Source organism: Triticum aestivum, chromosome 1A (genome assembly GCF_018294505.1).
Source record: "Triticum aestivum cultivar Chinese Spring chromosome 1A, IWGSC CS RefSeq v2.1, whole genome shotgun sequence".
In the NCBI taxonomy this organism is placed as follows: Eukaryota; Viridiplantae; Streptophyta; class Magnoliopsida; order Poales; family Poaceae; genus Triticum; species Triticum aestivum.
This window is the reverse complement of record NC_057794.1, coordinates 411,215,630-411,238,071: the sequence shown is the minus strand read 5'-3', so window position 1 is coordinate 411,238,071 and position 22,442 is coordinate 411,215,630. Positions and strand designations below refer to the sequence as shown.

General features: G+C 42.4%; 2 long non-coding RNA genes across 2 annotated transcripts; one reads left to right on the top strand and one right to left on the bottom strand.

The window, feature by feature from the left end:
• Window positions 1-694: 694 nt before the first annotated feature.
• Window positions 695-4,036, top strand: LOC123053462 (uncharacterized). The gene is made up of 2 exons (XR_006425584.1): window positions 695-1,613; window positions 2,089-4,036. It is a non-coding gene; the product is annotated as an uncharacterized lncRNA (long non-coding RNA).
• Window positions 1,436-1,801, bottom strand: LOC123053454 (uncharacterized). Its single transcript, XR_006425582.1, has 2 exons — window positions 1,706-1,801; window positions 1,436-1,598 (listed from the first exon to the last, which is right to left on the bottom strand). It is a non-coding gene; the product is annotated as an uncharacterized lncRNA (long non-coding RNA).
• Window positions 4,037-22,442: the final 18,406 nt, after the last annotated feature.

Sequence of the window (22,442 nt, the reverse complement as noted above, 5' to 3'; positions counted from 1 at the left end):
GAGCATTCTTATGTAGAACTCCTGCTTTTTGAAACCATTCAAACCCAAAATTAGTTTGAGAGTGAAATACTTGGCAGTTTTATTTCCAGGAATGGAAACAATGAGAAAAACATACATAAACAGTAGGTAAATCAATCTCTATCCTCTGATCTATGTTAAAAGCATCCCTTTTTATTTTCTAGGGACAAGGCATCATAACAGTTTAGAAATAGACAATTACTACAACCACAAGAAAATCAGCCTAGCCTAGCTACAACACAAGCACTTGTCAACCTGTGTTGATACATCAAGCAATCATTTGAAAAAAGGTTGTATTATTCAAGCAAAGTATTCCTATAACCAGTCAGTCTAATAGTTTGCAAAAGAACTTCATAAATATATTTAAAACAACTATCCATTTCAGAAGAAAATAATGTCTTTACAGCAGCAGCAGCAACAACAACATGGACTAAATGGCTAGCAAGGAGTTTAGTAACATGCACTAATTGAAAAGAGGAGTACCTGAGTTATTCCATTTCAGCTCTCAGCCACATAAGAGCAGTCTCCGGTCTGGCACTCATGAAAATCTCTCGGTTCTCGGGGATCTTGAAGACTCGGAAAGCCTTGACTTCTTCTTCAAGTGTGATCTCCATTGTTTTCAGCAGATCAATGCAGTTTTTGATAGAGTACTCATCCACGACCCTTGGCTTATTCCTCTCATCGTCCACCTGCTTCGTCCTTATTTCCAAGTACTTCTCCATCATTGCAGCCACATCACCATTCGCCCCCCTCCTTCTCTTTGGTTCTTTCTCTTCTCCATTTCTTGAGGGTGCAGTAGCCAAATTTGGTTGAGTTTGCTCGGGCTCCACAACAATGTTTTCTTGCACGTAAACCTCCTCAACATCTTCATTGATCTGCACCCTTTCTCCTCCAAGATTCTCACCATCAGCTGATGTTTCTCCTTGATTCTTGCCAGCTCCTCCAAGATTCTCGAGATCTGATTGGGTTGAGCAATGTGATGACTCGATAGAGGTGAAGTTATATGTCCCTTATGCAGTTTGGCCTACAAGTTAAAGTGACAATCAAATATAAGATTTCAAACTAGAAGAGTAAACAAACATAAAACAATGACATGAGTATATGAATGAAGTTGATAACTAACCATCATGCAATTCTCCCAAAGCTTCAAAAAGAGGGAAGCCTTTTGTCTTGAACTTTCCAGCTTTAGGGTGTGACTACATAGTTGACAAGAAAATGATATTAGAGCATGCAAAAAGTAATGAAACTTTTAGGGAATAACAATGACATTCTTACTATGATGATGTCTTTCCAAAGTGGTGGATCCGCTAGAATCCTGCACTGTCGGTCGTCCCATGAAACGCTGCTTTGCTTCCTTATCTCTTTGATCATCTTGTATTCTCTTTTCAACTCTTTTTCCTTTTCTTGGATTTTCTTATTCTCGTACCTAGCATAAGGATTCTTTTGGTGGAATTTCTTCACTATCGTATTCCATGCTTCTGAGCTCCATCCATTTTGACCCTTATGTTCAGGTGTATCATGCTCACGAAGCAAGTCCACAAGATCTTTCTCAAGGCTTGCATTCCACTGTGCTCTATCTTCTGCATTTCCACATTGTATGTTAATGTACCTTTTTCTATCTTAACTATTTTGGTTTTAAGCAAATAAAGTCCCGACAAGAGAAATAAAGTCACGGCTAGTTTATTACCTTTGGGAGACCCTCTCCTCCTCTTTGTCACACTGCTTGTAGGAGGTGATGCTCTATCCCTTTCGACAGCTTTTTTGAGGAGGCTCAACCTTGGTGTACCTCGAGCAGTCATCATAGTGACTTCTGAACAATATTCATGACATGAACAACAGAAAAAAAAACATAAACTTCTACACTATACTTATTACTACTACACTACAAATGACAAGTTATGCATGTCGATAATCAACCCACATTTGATGAGCAATGGCATCTCTAAGGTTGTCGCCTTCATGGTTGATTTTTATGATTTTGAGGAATATCACCGTCAGGAAGATCAACAAAATTCATGACAGGTATATTGTTTGGTTGGTTATTTAACCAACGCTCATCTCCTTTTTCAGATCGGATGATGTCATGTAAGATTGCCACCGCTGCTGGTAGCTTGACTTGGTTCTCTATTCGATGATGCGTGCCCACTTTTAGGATTGGGAACCGCTTCTTCAAGATTCCTAATCCCCGTTCGACGTGATTTCGTAACACGGCATGCCGGAGATTGAATAGCTCCCTGTGATTTTGGGGTCGACGGCGACCGCGTGCAAACTCCTTCAGATGGTACCGAACACCACGATACGGTGCCAAGAAGTAAGGTGTGTTGGCATAACCACCATCAACCAGATAAAACTTGCCCGGAGGTACATGAAACCCACTATTAAGTGGTGACCGGAGAACTTTAGCATCGGTAGCAGATCCCTCCCAGCCACAAGAAATGAAGGTGAAGTTCAGGTCGAAGTCGCACACGACCATAACATTATGGCTTAGGGTCCCTTTCCTATTTCTGAATGGTGCGGCTTTTTCTCCTGAAATTGTTATGGGAACATGTGTCCCATCAATTGCCCCAATGCAGTTCTGCAACGAAATACTATAACTTAGCACCTATAACATGAAGAGTAAGTTATCGATGTGGATCAAAGTTGGCGAAGCAAAAACCTGAAAATAAGGAAAGAATCTCGTGTCCGACTGAATCTTCGGATGCACTTGACTGGGATTTGGAGGCTTCAAAAAATGCTTGGAGAGAATAGGGATGATGTCAAAGAAATTCTTCATTTGCGAATGGAAAGTATCCCCGCTGTGACCAAACCGAACTTGAAGGTCTTCAAATGAAGAATTATGGGATAACATCCACAGAAATGATGCTAGTTTCTCTTCGACTTTAATTCTGGTATCTTTCACCAACTTCTCCCTTCGAAGATAATTAGCCAAAGATTTGAAGATACGCGGCTCCATCCTAAATGCTACCCGACAGTTTTTGACATGCCCTTCGAGTAACTCCTTAACAAACATCTCGCCTGTTAGCGATGATGTATGACGCGGAATCCTCCGCTCCCTAAGAGCAACTCCATCGGTCTCTATCAAATGTAGTGTAGGGAAAACAAATAACATCATTTTGTCATCCTCCTCCTCCCTCTTCCTAACACGATCCCTCATTTCAGGATCCATTCCAAGTCTAAAGAAGAAAAATGTGGCTAGTTATTACTACTACACCAAAACAGTAAGAGTGCAAGTTGTACAAACAAACAGTTTACCAAAAAAACAACTGCAATAAGAGCTAAAATTCTTCAACAACTACAATGTCTAGTAATGTAAGATATTAATGTAGCTCTCAGCTTACCAAAAAAACACTTTGTAACACAGATCTATCGACCAAGCAATAATAACCAACAATACATGAATAAGGAGAAGATTAAAACAAGAGGATTAATCTACCTTGTCCTTCACGATGCTGCCCAATTCAGGGTCTTGCTGTAGCTGTGAGGCGGTGAAGCTAGCTTATATCTGGCATCATCAAAATATCTGGCATTGGAACATCATCTAATAAAAAGGACAACACTAGAAAAAAGGACAACTGCAATGTGTACCAATGAAGAACAGATGATGATCACACACCATGAAGAGAACAATTATATAATCTACCAATGATCATACCCGAAGTATCTTTTGTTCGGACATAAAAAATCTTTGGAAGTATGTGCTCTGCTGCTAACAGAGATTAGGTTCACATACTTCATTTTGGGACGAACATCATACTGTACTATCAGCAGCCAGCAACAAAAACAACATGCATTGTTGTTCCTCCAGATTAGATAGTCCTTCTTTATACCAAGAGATACACTAACAATTATACTACTACTACAATAGTTATGTTGAGAAAAATAAAACAAATCCAAATTACTAACACCAAATCGTACTGCTGACTCCATTTACTAACACAAAATTGTACTGCTGACTCCAGTACAAATTACTAACAACGGGAAGACAGATCTTGACGACCACATTCGGGAAGACAAATCATGAAATAACAATTGATGCTAGTTCCTAGGAAACCCCAAGAAAAGTCTCTACCTTGACGACCACATTCGGGAAGACAGATCAATATTTGTCTAGGTTTTCATGGAGGGGGCAAATCAGTGCTGCTAGAGAGAAAGGCGGTGGGAGGGAGGGGGGGAGGAGGGAGAGAGAAAACTAACCAGAGATCTCCTCGCCTGCAGCAACCACTTCTCCGGAGCTAGGGTTCCGGCCACTAGCCCGCAGCAAGGGGGCGGCGGGGGAGATGGGACAATCAGAGGCTAGGGTTCCGGCGGGCTTCGTGGCAGGTTGTCGAAGCAGGAGGGCACCCTCCTCCTCTGGGTAGGTTGCGCCACCGCCGTCCACTCGTCCTCGCCGCCTCCTTGCCGCCGCTTCTGTGGCTCGGGAGAGATGAGACGAGCGCCTCGCTCGGGGATTCCTTCCACGGGGTGCTAGTGGATGATTTTTTCCGCGTGGGTTTGGAGAGGTTTCGGCCGGGGAAATACAACGCGGGGCTTAACCGAACGAGAAAAACTGGATGGGCCGGGTTTATTCCCCGGTGGGGGTAATCCCTGCGGACCCGCGTGGATTGGACCCAAAACCTCGCCGGGCTGGGTGTAACCGAACGAGGCCTTACGCGGTTGGGTTATAATGGGAACCCCTTGACAGTTCACCTTGAATAAAACTCCTCCAGCAATGCCCAACATTGGTTTTACCATTCGCCACCTAGCCCTTTTCTTTCCCTTGGGTTCTGCAGACTCAAGGGTCATCTTTATTTAAACCCCCCCGGGCCAGTGCTCCTCTGAGTGCTGGTCCAAACTAGAGCCCTGTGCAGCGCCCCCTCGGGGAAACTCGAGGTTTGGTTTTAGTTGTATGGAGAGCTCATCTGAGTGTGCCCTGAGAACGAGATATGTGCAGCTCCTATCGGGATTTGTCGGCACATTCGGGCGGTGTTGCTGGACTTGTTTCACCATTGTCGAAATGTCTTGTAACCTGGATGCCGAGTCTGATCGGAATGTCTTGGGAGAAGGAATATCCTTCATTGACCGTGAGAGCTTGTGATGGGCTAAGTTGGGACACCCCTGCAGGGATTTGAACTTTCAAAAGTCGTGCCCGCGGTTATGGGCAGATGGGAATTTGTTAATGTCCGGTTGTAGAAAGCCTAAAGTTTATCTTAATTAAAATACATCAACCGCGTGTGTAACCGTGATGGTCTCTTCTCGGCGGAGTCCGAGAAGTGAACACGGTGTTGGAGTTATGTTTGGCGTAGGTTGTTCTAGGATCACTTCTTGATCATAGTTCATCGACCGTGCTTTTGCCTTCTCTTCTCGCTCTCTTTTGCGAATAGGTTAGCCACCATATATGCTAGTCGCTTGCTGCAGCTCCACATCATACCTTTACCATTCCCATGAGCTTAAATAGTCTTGATCGCGAGGGTGTGAGATTGCTGAGTCCCCGTGACTCACAGATACTTCCAAAACCAGTTTGCAGGTGCCGATGATACCGTGCAGGTGACGCAACTAAGCTCAAGGAGGAGCTCGATGAAGATCTTGTCCTTTATGTTGTTTCGTTCTAGTTGATCAGTAGTGGAGCCCAGTTGGGGTCGATCGGGGATCTGTGTAGCATTTGGGGTAGTCTTCTTTTATTTTGGTTCCGTAGTCGGACCTTGATTGTATCTGGATGATGTAATGTTTTATTCATGTATTGTGTGAAGTGGCAATTGTAAGACAACTATGTATCTTTTCCCTTATGTATTACATGGGTTGTGTGAAGATTACCTCACTTGCGACATTGCTTTCAATGCGGTTATGCCTCTAAGTCGTGCTTCGACACGTGGGAGATATAGCCGCATCGAGGGCGTGATAGCTTCGTCGTCCAGACAATCGACAATTTGGTTCTTTTTAATTAAGAACCTAGTCCAGAGCTTTCTAGCTGACTCTCTGGGCTGCTGGATGATGTGACTTAAGTCATCGGCACCTGGTGGACGGACATATGTACCTTGGAAGTTATTGCGGAAGGCGTCTTCCAGGTCTTCCTAGATGCCAACGGAGTTCTCTGGAAGGTTGTTTAACCAGTGCCGAGTTGGTCCCTTTAGTTTCAGTGGTAGGAATTTAATGGCATGGAGATCATCACCGCGGGCCATGAGGATATGGAGAAGAAAGTCCTCAATCCATACCGTGGGATCTGTTGTTCCATCGTATGATTCGATACTCATGGGTTTAAACCCTTCTGGGAATTCGTGCTCCATTACTTCATCGGTGAAGCAAAGTGGGTGAGCGGCGCCTCTATTGTAGCGACCAGACCTCAAACAGTCTGATCACTGTGCTCCGGTGTCATCCTTGGATCAGTAATGCCAACACCACACAGTACTCGGAGGATTTATAGCAGAGTAGCAATCACACACTTTTTACATCGAGTGTCTCAAAAGAGAACTTATTACAATAAATATGGCTTAAGGCCATCTATTAACGATAACAGCGGAAGGCTTGGAAGATAAGTGAGTCCATCAACTCCAACGGCATCACTGAGTATAGAACCACGACCTAAAACTCCTCAATCGTCGTCTGAAAAGTCTGCAACATTAACATTGCAGCCCGAAACGGGTCAGCACATGGAATATGCTGGCAAGGTAACACATAGAGAGTAATGGAATGCAACATCTATACTATATGCATATTTGGCTGGTGGAAAGCTCTATGGTTACAGTTTTGCGTAAAGCCAATTTTTCCCTACTTCAAAGGAATAAAATTAATTACTACCAGGGTGGTTATTAAACATTGAGAATGGTTGACAGCATTCTCAATCCCAATTAAGTATCATCATAAAACCCATCAAAATTAGTTTAGAGTAACATGTTGAGATTCACATGATAGTCGAGGTACCAGATACTCAAGATGTCCATAACCGGGGACACGGCTAACCACGATTAGTTTGTTACACTCTGCAGAGGTTTGCGCACTTTTCCCCCACAAGACTCGATCGCCTCCGTTTGGTTTCTCGCACTACAGGGTGTTTGAGAAACGGATGACCGAGACATAGTCTTTCAGAAGTGCTAGCACCTTACGACGTGATAGACCGTACCACCTACATCCCCTACATCTACTAGTCTACCACTGTAAGAGTTCGCACAACTTAGTCAACTATGCCAGAGCCCATAATGGCTTGTGGCTGCACACAGAAGTTTCTAGTATGAATAATCTCATGATCCCTTTGAGCCTGGGTGGCGGTCCAAAAAAAACAGGCAAGTCCTGGATACCCCAGGTGCCTCAATCCACCCAGATGTGTGTTATGTTGCCACCTTAGATAAACCTTTAATTATAAAATCTCACATCTGTCATGGATATCACTCACCCAATCCACGTCTACTAGCATAGCATGGCATAATAAGCAAACGTAGAAGTAGCTCCCAAAGGTTTGATAATAAACAGGTAATAGGTACTAACTCATCTACTTCCCATCCCACAATTTAATTAGATCCTAATCATGCAATGTGTGAGGGTTGATCTAATGCAATAAAACTGGGTTGTAGAAAAGGTATGATCAAAGTGTTACTTGCCTTGCTGATGATCCGCGTAACCTAGAGATTCGAAGTAACAGGCGGCGCACTCCGGGTATTCTATCGCAGACAAACAACAAGCATACAATAAGTACTCATCTAATGCACAGGTAAAACTCAAATAGAAGATCTAACCAGAAGGTTCAACTTAAGAACTCCGGTTGGCAAAAAGAATCAAATCGAACGAAGCAAAAGAAATCAAACGGCGAAAGAAAACAACTTTGTTCTAGCCATCTGGATCTACGGCAAATTTTACAGTAGCAAAAACTTGTTTAAGTTGATTATTCGGAAAGAGGGTTTCGAGACGAAACTCCAGGCGCTTGAATCGCCTGATTCCGATAAACGAGCGAAAAGTTATACTAAAACGAAAATCGGATCAGAAATCGCGATCAGAAAATAACCGCGGAAAATCCGACGAAAAAGAAAAACGACGAACAGAATTTTTTTTAAAAAAAACTGCACGGAAAACGAGGCGGCGGCGAACCTCGAAAGGCGCGCGGCTCTGGCGGCGGCGGCGGCGGGGCTGGGGCTAGGGTTAGGGTTTGCTGGCGGCGGGCCTCTCTCTCTCTCTCGGGCCGGCTCGGGCGCTTTATAAAGGCTCCGGGCAGAGGTTTCCTGGCCGGTTACGGCCCGGAGTCGGTTCCAGTTTTTTTTTGAATCCGCTTGGAAGAAAAATAAAAAGAAATACTAAACAGACTCCAAAAATCACGAAATAAATTTTGCCGGGTTTCTAAAATCAAGCCCGATAGAGTGAACATTTATCTGGGCCCAAACTACAACTTTGAAAAACGCACATTTTTCCTAAATTCAAATAAAAATACCGAAAAACTCCGAAATAAATCTTATTTGATTTTTTTTATTAAATCCTCAATATTTCTATATTTTGGGAAAGTCATTTTATTCCCTCTCTCATATTTTTGTAATAGAAATAATTGATGATAAAATAAATAAAATCAAATGATCCTGTTTACATAATTTGAGAAAACTCAAATATGTAAATAACGAAATCCCAAACTCTCTCCGTGGGTCTTTGAGTTGCTTAGGATTTTCTAGGATTAAAACCAAAAGCAAAATAAAATATGATATGCATGATGACCTAATGTATAACATTCCAAATTGAAAATTTGGGATGTTACAAACCTACCCCCCTTAAGATGAATCTCGCCCTCGAGATTCGGGTTGGCTAGAAAATAGGTGAGGGTGGTCTTTGAGCAAATCTTCCTCTCGCTCCCAAGTGGCTTCATCCTCCGTGTGGTGGCTCCACTGAACTTTGCAAAACTTGATAACCTTGCTGCGAGTAACTCGGCTGGCAAACTCGAGAATCTTGACTGGTTTCTCCTCATAGGTCAAATTGTTATCCAATTGAATTGCTTCCAATGGCACTGTGTCTCTCAAAGGTATGTCAGCCATCTCCGCGTGACACTTCTTTAACTGAGAAACGTGAAACACATCATGCACTCTGGCCAATCCTTCTGGCAATTCCAACTTGTAGGCCACTTCTCCCATACACTCCAAAACTCGATATGGTCCTATAAATCGTGACGCTAACTTCCCCTTAACTCCAAAACTTAATCCCTCAAAGTGGGGATACTCGAAGATAAGCTCTATCTCCGACTTTGTAAACTATCTCCTTGTGTTTAGAATCTGCGTAGCTCTTCTGCCTGGACTGGGCTACCTTGAGCCTATCGCGAATCAACTTCACCTTCTGTTCAGACTCCTTAATCAGATCTGGTCCAAACAACTGGCGGTCTCCAACTTCGTCCCATGACAACGGTGTCCTGCACCTCCTTCCGTACAAAGCTTCGAAAGGTGCCATCTTCAAACTGGTCTGATAGCTATTATTGTAAGAAAACTCTGCATATGGCAAATTAACGTCCCAACTAGATCCATAATCTAGCGCACAAGCTCTCAGCATATCCTCCAAAATCTGATTGACTCTCTCGGTCTGTCCATCTGTCTGCGGGTGAAAAGTTGTACTAAATTCTAACCTGGTACCCAAAGTCTCATGCAACTGCTTCCAGAACTTTGATGTAAACTGGGTTCCTCTATCTGATACGATGCTCCTCGGAACTCCATGCAAACATACGATCCTGGTCATGTATATCTTTGCCAACTTAGCACTTGTGTAAGTGGTCTTTACTGGGATGAAATGAGCTACCTTCGTCAATCGATCGACTACAACCCAAATCGAGTCATAGCCTGAACGAGTTCTTGGTAATCCCGTGATAAAATCCATGCCTACCTTATCCCACTTCCATTCGGGTATCGGCAATGGTTGCAACAATCTTGCTGGCTTCTGATGTTCTGCCTTTACTCTCTGACATACATCACAAACTGCTACATACTCCGCAATACCCTTCTTCATTCCGGTCCACCAGAAAATATCCTTCAAATCCAAATACATCTTGGTATTTCCTGGGTGAATCAAATAAGGTGAATCATGGGCCTCTTGCAGAATCAACTTCCTGATCTCCGGGTCATTGGGTACGTAAATGCGGTCTTCAAACCATAGGGTGTCGTGCTCATCCTCATGAAATCCTTTATCTTTTCCTTTGCTCAGTTTCTCCTTTATAGTGGCAATCTCTTTGTCAGTTTTCTGAGCTTCTCTGATTCTATCCATCAGGGTTGACTGAATTTCCAATGCGGCTACATAGCCTCTCGGAACTATTTCCATACATAGTTCACGAAGATTTCCTGCTAACTCCTTGGGTATTTCTCCCGTCATTAGTGTATTGACATGACTCTTACGGCTTAACGCATCAGCTACTACATTAGCCTTCCCGGGATGATAATGCAATCTCATATCATAATCCTTGATGAGCTCCAACCATCTCCTTTGTCTGAGATTCAACTCCTTCTGCGTGAAAATGTACTTCAAACTCTTATGATCCGTGTACACCTCACAATGATTTCCAATGAGGAAATGTCTCCATGTCTTCAATGCATGCACTACGGCTGCTAACTCCAAATCATGTGTAGCATAATTCAATTCATGAGGCTTCAGTTGTCGTGAAGCATACGAAACAACTCTTCCTTCCTGCATAAGCACTGCTCCAAGTCCTCGACGTGAAGCGTCGCAATACACCTCATAATCCTTGGTTTGGTCTGGCAAAATCAACACTGGCGAGGTAACCAAACGTTTCGTCAACTCCTGGAAACTTGCCTCACACTCCTCAGTCCATTTGAACTTAGTATCCTTCTTCAGCAACTCCGTCATAGGTTTTGCAATCTTTGAGAAATTCTCAATAAATCTCCGGTAGTATCCTGCGAGTCCAAGAAAACTCCGGATCTCTCCAACTGTTGTTGGTGCTTCCCACTTGGTCACGGTTTCAACTTTAGCGGGATCTACTGCTATACCTTCTCCAGATATAACGTGTCCGAGGAATCCTACTTCCTTCAACCAAAATTCACATTTGCTGAACTTGGCATATAATTGATGTTCTCTGAGCTTTCCAAGTACCAAACGCAAATGCTCCTTATGTTCTTCTTCATTCTTTGAATATACCAGGATATCATCAATGAACACTACGACGAACTTATCCAAAAACTCCATAAACACTTTGTTCATCATGTTCATAAAATAGGCAGGCGCGTTAGTCAGTCCAAATGACATAACGGTATACTCATACAGTCCATATCTTGTGGTGAAATCTGTCTTCGGAATATCCTGCTCTCGAATCTTCAGCTGATGGTACCCTGACCGTAAATCGATCTTGGAAAACACTTTAGCTCCTTGCAATCGATCAAACAGGTCATTGATCATTGGTAGCAGGTACTTGTTCTTGATTGTTACTTCATTCAATCCTCGATAGTCAACAACCATCCTTAACGATCCATCCTTCTTCTCTACTAGAAGTACTGGTGATCCCCAAGGCGAAGAACTTGGGCGAATATATCCCTTATCCAGTAACTCCTTAATCTGTTTCTTAATTTCCACCAAATCTTTTGCTGGCATCCTATATGGTCTCTTTGATATTGGCCCAGTGCCTGGCAAAAGTTCAATCAAAAACTCAATGTCTCTATCCGGTGGCATGCCAGGCAACTCTTCGGGAAATACATCCGGAAAATCCTTTACCACTGGTACTTCCTCCTGCACAACTCCCAATAAGGAATTTACTTGTGTCCTGTTTGGCGCATGCCGGGATACATACTTGATCCTTCTCCCTTCTGGTGTGGTAAGCAAAATTGACTTACTAGCACACTCAATATTCCTTCATACTTTGATAACCAATCCATTCCTAATATCACATCCAATCCTTGAGATTCCAATAATATTAGGTCTGAGGGAAAAACATAGTTACCAATCCTTAATGGTAACCGATCACACCATAGTCTTGCCACATACTCTGCTCCTGGTGAGGTTACTAACATGGATGACCTAAGGGCTTGGGTTGGTAGGTTATACTTATCCACAAATCCCCTTGATATGTATGAATGCGATGCACCAGTATCAAAAAGAACGAGTGCAGTAAATGACTTAACCAAAAACTTACCTATTACTGCATCGGGCTGGGCTTCAACCTCCTCCACATTAACGTGGTTCACTTGTCCCCTGTTGAAAGGGTTAGGCTTCTTTCCAGAACTTCCATTGCCGTTTTGGCCTTCAGGGCATTCATTTGCAAAGTGTCCGGTCTTCTGACACTTAAAGCAAGTGACGTGGCTCAAATCCTTCTTGGCTGGGGTTGATGGGGTGCTGCGGTTCTGTCCATTGCTTCCTCCATTCCCATTACCATTCTTGGTGCCATTGTGATGGTGCGAGTTACCTACTCCATGGGTATGCTGAAAAGGTCCTCCTGGTCTAGGGGTAAAACGAGGCTTCTGCTGAGCTCCTGAATTATACTTCCCTTGTCCATACTTCCTCTTGCGGTTCTCAATTTGCTGCTGCTTCCCTTCAATCATAAGAGCACAGTCTACCAACTCCTGGTAGTTGTTGAAGGTGGCTACCATCAACTGCATACTCAACTCATCATTCAGTCCTTCCAGGAATTTCTCCTGTTTAGCAGCATCCGTAGCAACGTCATCTGGGGCATAACATGCTAACTTACTAAACTCCTCCACATACTGGCCAACTGTCCGTCCTCCTTGGCGCAAGTTACGAAACTCACGCTTCTTCATGGCCATTGCTCCTGCTGAAACATGGGCAGTATGAAAAGCCTGCTGAAATTGGTCCCATGTGACAGTGTCGACTGGGAAGGTGGCTGTGAAATTCTCCCACCAAGATGCTGCGGGTCCTTCTAACTGATGTGCGGAAAACTTAACCTTCTCCACATCTGTGCATCCTGCTGTGGTCATCTCCCTAGCTATCTTGCGGAGCCAATCATCTGCTACTATCGGCTCGGTGCTACTGGAAAACACCGGCGGATTCAGCCTAAAAAAACGGGCTAAGTGGTCAACAGGTGGTGGTGGTGGTGGGGGTGGGTTGTTGTTGTTGTTCCCTTGATTTTGATTCTGAACTAGCAACTGCATCAAGGTGTTCTGCTGCTGGATCAACTGGGTGAGCTCCGGCGGAAAGGCAAATCTAGGGTCACATCTCGAAGGCATCTGAGGGTTTTAGAAAAGATGAGATATAAGAATAGAGGGGGTCTAAAGGGAAAACACTACCCATATGCACATGAGGCAAAAACACACAATTCACTTCAATCAATCAAACGAAGGCATACAATCGGTCTAACTATCGCAAAAGTGTTCGGACTACTATATTTACATGGTGGACTACTACTACTGATGAGGTGGTCTACTAGAAATATTCTACAGTTGTAGACTCCATGATATCTGCTCCTGCTTCATCAACATAGTCATCATCACTACTATCTTGTTCCGAGTCGGTGGCGTCAATGATGATGTAGTCCTCTGGGCTAATCTCCTTGGGTTCCTCGTCTTCATCTACTGGTGTCGGGCCTCCCATAAATATTCCAATCTTCTTGATCAGATCGTCATTCTTCTCCACCAATACTTCAATTTCTTCTTCATAACCTTCGCGTGTAGTCTTGAGTTCTTCCTCCAGTTCCTTGATTCTAGTCTTAGCCTTCTTCAGATCTATCATGTCGGCGCACATCTGATTCTCCTGTCGTCGAATGTGCTGGTTTAACTCCTAAATAAAAGCTGCAATTGATCTATCTTTCCTGGTGCTGATCATCTCCCAATGTTCATCTCGGCGCCCACAAATCTGGTAGATAGTATCCTTGAGATCCTTGCGGTAGACTTCTCCAATGCGTCCCATGGCGATGTGAGCTGCCATGCTCTTTCCTAGACTCCAAGTTGGGGCATCAAAAGAAAACTCTATGGGCTCAGTGACTGGCATGAACGTCCTTCCGGGAACTTGAACTTGAATCATCCAGCGCTCTTCTTCAGGTAAAGTGGCATTGTAGGTTCCCGTGAAGCTTGGTATTCCTATATTCAGGTATCTAGTGACTTCCTTCAAGTGGAGTCCAAAGGGTGTATCTTCATCCGGTTGTGTGAACTTGTTCCTTGCATCCGCCATCCTAAAGAGTAGAAAAGATGAGAAGTCAGAAGAGGAGAGAGTGAGCAGTGATCTAGGTCTTTAGCTTAGTGGTCGTGTCCTACAGTCAGCGTGTGCTCTGATACCATCTCTGTAGCGACCAGACCTCAAACAGTCTGATCTCTGTGCTCCGGTGTCATCCCTGGATCAGTAATGCTGACACCACACAGTACTCGGAGGATTTATAGCAGAGTAGCAATCACACACTTTTTACATCAAGTGTCTCAAAAGAGAACTTATTACAATAAATATGGCTTAAGGCCATCTATTAACGATAACAGCGGAAGGCTTGGAAGATAAGTGAGTCCATCAACTCCAACGGCATCACTGAGTATAGAACCACGACCTAAAACTCCTCAATAATCGTCTGAAAAGTCTGCAACATTAACGTTGCAGCCCGAAACGGGTCAGCACATGGAATATGCTGGCAAGGTAACACATAGAGAGTAATGGAATGTAACATCTATACTATATGCATATTTGGCTGGTGGAAAGCTCTATGGTTACAGTTTTGCGTAAAGCCAAATTTTCCCTACTTCAAAGGAATAAAATTAATTACTACCAGGGTGGTTGTTAAACATTGAGAATGGTTGACAACATTCTCAATCCCAATTAAGTATCATCATAAAACCCATCAAAATTAGTTTAGAGTAACATGTTGAGATTCACATGATAGTCCAGGTACCAGATACTCAAGATGTCCATAACCGGGGACACGACTAACCATGATTAGTTTGTTACACTCTGCAGAGGTTTGTGCACTTTTCCCCCACAAGACTCGATCGCCTCCGTTTGGTTTCTCGCACTACAGGGTGTTTGAGAAACGGATGACCGAGACATAGTCTTTCAGAAGCGCTAGCACCTTACGACGTCAACTATGCCAGAGCCCATAATGGCTTGTGGCTGCACACGGAAGTTTCTAGTATGAATAATCTCATGATCCCTTTGAGCCTAGGTGGCGGTCCAAAAAAACAGGCAAGTCCTGGATACCCCAGGTGCCTCAATCCACCCAGATGTGTGTTATGTTGCCACCTTAGATAAACCTTTAATTATAAAATCTCACATCTGTCATGGATATCACTCACCCAATCCACGTCTACTAGCATAGCATGGCATAATAAGCAAACGTAGAAGTAGCTCCCAAAGGTTTGATAATAAACAGGTAATAGGTACTACCTCATCTACTTCCCATCCCACAATTTAATTAGATCCTAATCATGCAATGTGTGAGGGTTGATCTAATGCAATAAAACTGGGTTGTAGAAAAGGTATGATCAAAGTGTTACTTGCCTTGCTGATGATCCGCGTAACCTAGAGATTCGAAGTAACAGGCGGCGCACTCCGGGTATTCTATCACAGACAAACAACAAGCATACAATAAGTACTCATCTAATGCACAGGTAAAACTCAAATAGAAGATCTAACCAGAAGGTTCAACTTAAGAACTCCGGTTGGCAAAAAGAATCAAATCGAACGAAGCAAAACAAATCAAACGGCGAAAGAAAACAACTTCGTTCTAGCCATCTGGATCTAGGGCAAATTTTACAGTAGCAAAAACTTGTTTAAGTTGATTATTCGGAAAGAGGGTTTCGAGACGAAACTCCAGGCGCTTGAATCGCCTGATTCCGATAAATGAGCGAAAAGTTATACTAAAACGAAAATCGGATCAGAAATCGCGATCAGAAAATAACCGCGGAAAATCCGACGAAAAAGAAAAACGACAAACAGAATTTTTTTTAAAAGAAACTACACGGAAAACGAGGCGACGGCGAACCTCGAAAGGCGCGCGGCTCCGGCGGCGGCGGCAGCGGGGGGGCTGGGGCTAGGGTTAGGGTTTGCTAGCGGTGGGCCTCTCTCTCTCTCGGGCCGGCTCGGGCGCTTTATAAAGGCCCCGGGCGGAGGTTTCCTGGCCGGTTAAGGCCCGGAGTCGGTTCCAGTTTTTTTTAAATCCGCTCGGAAGAAAAATAAAAAGAAATACTAAACGGACTCCAAAAATCACGAAATAAATTTTGCCGGGTTGCTAAAATCAAGCCCGATAAAGTGAACATTTATCTGGGCCCAAACTACAACTTTGAAAAACGCGCATTTTTCCTAAATTCAAATAAAAATACCGAAAAACTCCGAAATAAATCTTATTTGATTTTTTTATTAAATCCTCAATATTTCTATATTTTGGGAAAGTCATTTTATTCCCTCTCTCATATTTTTGTAATAGAAATAATTGATGATAAAATAAATAAAATCAAATGATCCTGTTTACATAATTTGAGAAAACTCAAATATGTAAATAACGAAATCCCCAACTCTCTCCGTGGGTCTTTGAGTTGCTTAGGATTTTCTAGGATTAAAACCAAAAGAAAAATAAAACATGATATGCATGATGACCTAATGTATAACATTCCAAATTGAAAATTCGGGATGTTACATTTATATCGGGCCACGCCGCGACGTAGCTCGGATGGAGCCCGTCTGTGGTTCTCGGCCCGGGCGTGAGTATGACTATTGCGTCTGACTAGATAGCTGTGATCGCATGTCGGGGCACGTCCCCGTGATCCATATATCGATCTGTTCTGACCTGCTCTACTATCCAAGTCCTGCCGTAGGTCGTATGTTTGTCTCCGAGCTATTTTATCTCTGCCCTTACGGTGAAGTAGGGCAGGCTGGTGTTCGGCTTGAGTTGCCGCTTTATCCCGACCATGTACTGGTCGGTCAGCCGTATTGCGCGATGATGGTATGGGCTCCAATGCCTCGTCATCGAACTGAGGTAGCAATTTGCGCTTCGGGTAACTTTTGGCTGGGCGCTTGAGGTCGTATTCCTTGGCTACCAGGACATCAGTCAATATATCATTGAGCAGATCTTGATCAGCTTAAAGCTGCTGCTGTTTCTTTTTCATGCCCCTTGCAGTGGCTATTAGCTGGCGCTTGAAGCGCTCCTGCTCGAGAGGTTCCTCAGGCACAATAAAATCCTCGGTGTCGAGGCTCGCCTCATCCTCAGAGAGCGGAAGATAATTACTTTCCTCCGAGTCTTCATGTGTAGCCTGTTCATCAGGGCTAACTTGCCCATCTTCCCGTTCATCTGGTTCGAAAGTTGCGTCAATGGGGTCTTCATTGTCTTCGGCACCGTCCGAAGTGCTATCTTCTCCTGTGCCGGTGTTGCTATCTGATACATCTCCATACTATTATATTATCCGTTTTGGATGTTAATGGGCTTTATTTTGCACTTCTATATTATTTTTGGGACTAACCTATTAACCGAAGGCCCAGCCCAAATTGCTGTTTTTTTGCCTATTTCAGTGTTTCGCAGAAAAAGAATATCTAACGGAGTCCAAACGGAATTAAACCTTTGGGAGCGTGATTTTTGGAACAAACGTGATCCAGAGGACTTGGAGTGGACGTCAAGCAATCAACAAGGCGGCCACGAGGCAGGGGGCGCGCCTACCCCCTGGGCGCGCCCTCCACCCTCATGGGCCCCTCGTTGCTCCACCGACCTACTTCTTCCTCCTATATATACCTACGTACCCTAAAAACATCAGGGAGCACCACGAAAATCTAATTCCACCGCCGCACCCTTTTGTACCCAAGAGATCCCATCTTGGGGCCTTTTCTGGAGCTCCGCCGGAGGGGGCATTGATCACGGAGGGCCTCTACATCAACTCCATGGCCCCTCTGATTATGTGTGAGTAGTTTACCTCAGACCTTCGGGTCCATAGCTAATAGCTAGATGGCTTCTTCTCTCTCTTTGGATCTCAATACAAAGTTCTCCTCGATTCTCTTGGAGATCTATTCGATGTAATCTTGTTTTGTGGTGTGTTTGTCGAGATCTGATGTATTGTGGGTTTATGATCAAGTCTATCTATGAACAATATTTGAATCTTCTCTGAATTCTTTTATGTATGATTGGTTATCTTTGCAAGTCTCTTCGAATTATCAGTTTGGTTTGGCCTACTAGATTGATCTTTCTTGCAATGGGAGAAGTGCTTAGCTTTGGGTTCAATCTTGCGGTGCTCGATCCCAGTGACATAAAGGGAAACGACACGTATTGTATTGTTGCCGTCAAGGATAAAAAGATTGGGTTTATATCATATTGCATGAGTTTATCCCTCTACATCATGTCATCTTGCTTAAGGCATTACTCTGTTCTTATGAACTTAATACTCTAGATGCATGCTGGATAGCGGTCGATGTGTGGAGTAATAGTAATAGATGCAGGCAGGAGTCGGTCTACTTGTCACAGACGTGATGCCTATATACATGATCATACCTACATATTCTCATAATTATTCGCTTTTCTATCAATTGCTCGACAATAATTTGTTCACCCACCGTAATACTTATGCTATCTTGAGAGAAGCCACTAGTGAAACCTATGGCCCCCGGGTCTATTCTCCATCATACAAGTTTCCAATCTATTTTATTTTGCAATCTTTACTTTCAATCTATATCATAAAAATACCAAAAATATTTATCCCATTATCATTATCTCTATCAGATCTCACTCTTGCAAGTGGTCGTGAAGGGATTAACAACCACTTTATAGCGTTGGTTGCGAGGTTCTTATTTGTTTGTGTAGGTACGAGGTGACTCGCACGTGGTCTCCTACTGGATTGATACCTTGGTTCTTAAAAACTGAGGGAAATACTTACGCTGCTTTGCTGCATCACCCTTTCCTCTTCAAGGGAAAACCAACGCAGTGCTCAAGAGGTAGCAAGAAGGATTTCTGGTACCGTTGCCGGGGAGATCTACGCCAAGTCAAGACATACCAAGTACCCATCACAACTCTTATCCTTCGCTTTACATTATTTGCCATTTGCCTCTCGTTTTCCTCTCCCCCACTTCACCCTTGCCATTTTATTCGCCCTCTTTTCCTTTCACCCTCTTTTTTGCTTGCTTCGTCGTTATGGCTAGTCCTTGATCTACTCCTTTGTCTCCCGAGAATGAAGTTCTTAATTTTAAACAAAGGGAGGGAGAAAATCTAAAAGATGCTTGGTACAGAATTTGCAATGCGCAAAATAGATCTACTAGGAAGCAATCTACTTCCGTTCTTCTTCACAATTTTTATGTAGGCATCACTCCTTGGAATAGATATATTCTTGATACCATTATCGAAGGAAATTTCTTGGGTAGCCATACTTTTGATTCTTATAATGCTATGATAGATTTGTTTGGCCCACCACCTCTTTTGGTTAATGGAACTATTTTAACTTTGGAACATGTGATGCAACGGCTTGAAATTATTGAAAATAAAGTTGCCACCATAGAGTTAATCGAAAATATGGATAGAAAGATCCATAACCAAATTACTCAATACGGATCTAAGGTAGGAGTTGCTCTTATTTTTTTAAAGAAAAGGTGCCTATGGTTAATGAAAAGATAGATCAAGATTCCACTAGAATTGATAAAATTGAGGATATTATTACCAACCTAGGATCTACCTTTTCTTTCGTGAAAAACACTCCTCCTAATGCTAATATTTCCAAATTGATGTATGTTCCTAAAAGTAAGGGTGAAACTTCTAGTAATGGAAAGGCGGACCTCAAATACATAAGTGTTCACCCCAACTTTCTCACTATCCTTAAGGAACCTTTTGCTACAAATGATTTTCTTGATTTCGTGCCTAGGAGTTTGATAATTAATAAAAATAAAGAAACTCCTAGGAGTTATAGGCGTATTATTGAAGAATTGCCTACCAAAGATGGCAATACCTAGATCTATCTTCGCTTTTATGCCTAGCTAGGGCCGTTAAACGATAGCGCTTGTTGGGAGGCAACCCAATTTTATTTTTGTTCCTTGCTTTTAGTTCCTGTTTAGTAATAAATAATTTATCTAGCCTATGTTTTGGTTATGTTTTTTGTGTTTAATTAGTGTTTGTGCCAAGTAGAACCGTTGGGAAGACTTGGGGAAAGTCTTTTTGATCTTGCTGTAAAAAAAAGAAACTTTAGTGCTCACGAGAATTGCTGCCATTTTTTATCGGAGAGTGATATTGAGTTAATTATTTTTGAAGATGATTAATAGATAAATTACACACGTCAATAAATTTATTTTAGAATTTTTGGGGTTACATAAGTTTGTGTTAGTTACAGATTACTACAGACTGTTCTGTTTTTGACAGATTCTGTTTTTCGTGTGTTGTTTGCTTATTTTGATGCATCTATGGTTAGTAATAGAGTTTATAAACCATAGAGAAGTTGGAATACAGTAGGTTTAACACCAATATAAATAAATAATGAGTTCATTACAGTACCTTGAAGTGGTGTTTTTTCTTTCGCTAACGGAGCTCACGAGATTTTCTGTTAAGTTTTGTGTTGTGAAGTTTTCAAGTTTTGGGTAAATATTTGATGGATTATGGAACAAGGAGTGACAAGAGCCTAAGATTTGGTATGCCCAAGGCACCCCAAGGTAAAATCCAAGGACACCAAAAAGCCTAATCTTGGGGATGCCCCGGAAGGCATCCCCTCTTTTGTCTTCGTTCATCGGTAACTTTACTTGGAGCTATATTTTTATTCGCCACATGATATGTGTTTTGCTTGGAGCGTCTTGTATGATTTGAGTCTTTGCTTTTTGGTTTACCACAATCATCCTTGCTGTACACACCTTTTTAGAGAGACACACATGAATCGGAATTTATTAGAATACTCTATGTGCTGCACTTATATCTTTTGAGCTATATAGTTTTTGCTCTAGTGCTTCACTTATATCTTTTAGAGCACGGTGGTGGTTTTATTTTATAGAAATAATTGATCTCACATGATTCACTTATATTATTTTGAGAGTCCTTTAGAACAACATGGCAATTTTCTTTTAGGCATAATAAAAACTCTCATATAAGTGCATTGAATACTAAGAGAAGTTTGATAGCTGATGATTGTTTTGAGATATGGAGATAGTGATATTAAAGTTGTGCTACTTGAGTAGTTGTGAATTTGAGAAATACTTGTGTTGAAGTTTGCAAGTCCCGTAGCATGCACGTATGGTAAAAAATGTGTAACAAATTTGAAACATGAGGTGTTATTTGATTGTCTTCCTTATGAGTGGCGGTCGGGGACGAGCGATGGTCTTTTCCTACCAATCTATCCCCCTAGGAGCATGCGCGTAATACTTGGTTTTTGATGATTTGTAGATTCTTGCAATAAGTATGTGAGTTCTTTATGACTAATGTTGAGTCCATGGATTATATGCACTCTCACCCTTCCATCATTGCTAGCCTCTTCGGTACCGTGCATTGCCCTTTCTCACCTTGAGAGTTGGTGCAAACTTCGCCGGTGCATCCAAACCCCGTGATACGATACGCTCTATCACACATAAACCTCCTTATATCTTCCTCAAAACAGCCACCATACCTACCTATTATGGCATTTCCATAGCCATTCCGAGATATATTACCATGCAACTTTCCATCGTTCCGTTTATTATGACACGCATCATCATTGTCATATTGCCTTGCATGATCATGTAGTTGACATCGTATTTGTGGCAAAGCCACCGTTCATAATTCTTTCATACATGTCACTCATGAGTCATTGCACATCCCGGTACACCGCCGGAGGCATTCATATAGAGTCATACCTTGTTCTAGTATCGAGTTGTAATCATTGAGTTGTAAATAAATAGAAGTGTGATGATCGTCATTAATAGAGCATTGTCCCAAAAGAAAAAAAAAGAGAAAGGCAAAATAAAAAAAGAAGGCCAAAAAAATAAAAATAAAACAAAAGGGGCAATGCTACTATCCTTTTTTCCACACTTCTTCTTCAAAGTAGCACCATGATCTTTATGATATAGAGTCTCTTGTTTTGTCATTTTCATATACTAGTGGGAATTTTTCATTATAGAACTTGGCTTGTATATTCCAACAATGGGCCTCCTCAAGTGCCCTAGGTCTTCATGAGCAAGCATGTTGGATGTACACCCACTTAGTTTCTTTTGTTGAGCTTTCATACATTTATAGCTCTAGTGCATCCGTTGCATGGCAATCCATACTCCTTGAATTAACATCAATTGATGGACATCTCCCTAGCCCATTGATTAGCTGCGCCGATGTGAGACTTTCTCATTTTTGGTCTTCTCCACATAATGCCCTTCATTATATTCTATTCCACCCATAGTGCTATATCCATGGCTCACGCTCATGTATTGCGTGAAAGTTGAAAAAAGTTTGAGATTACTAAAGTATGAAACAATTGCTTGGCTTGTCATCGGGGTTGTGTATGATGAGAGCATTCTTGTGTGATGAAAATGGAGCATGACCAAACTATATGATTTTGTAGGGATGAACTTTCTTTGTCCATGTTATTTTGAGAAGACATGATTGCTTAGCTAGTATGCTTGAAGTATTATTATTTTTATGTCAATATTGAACTTTT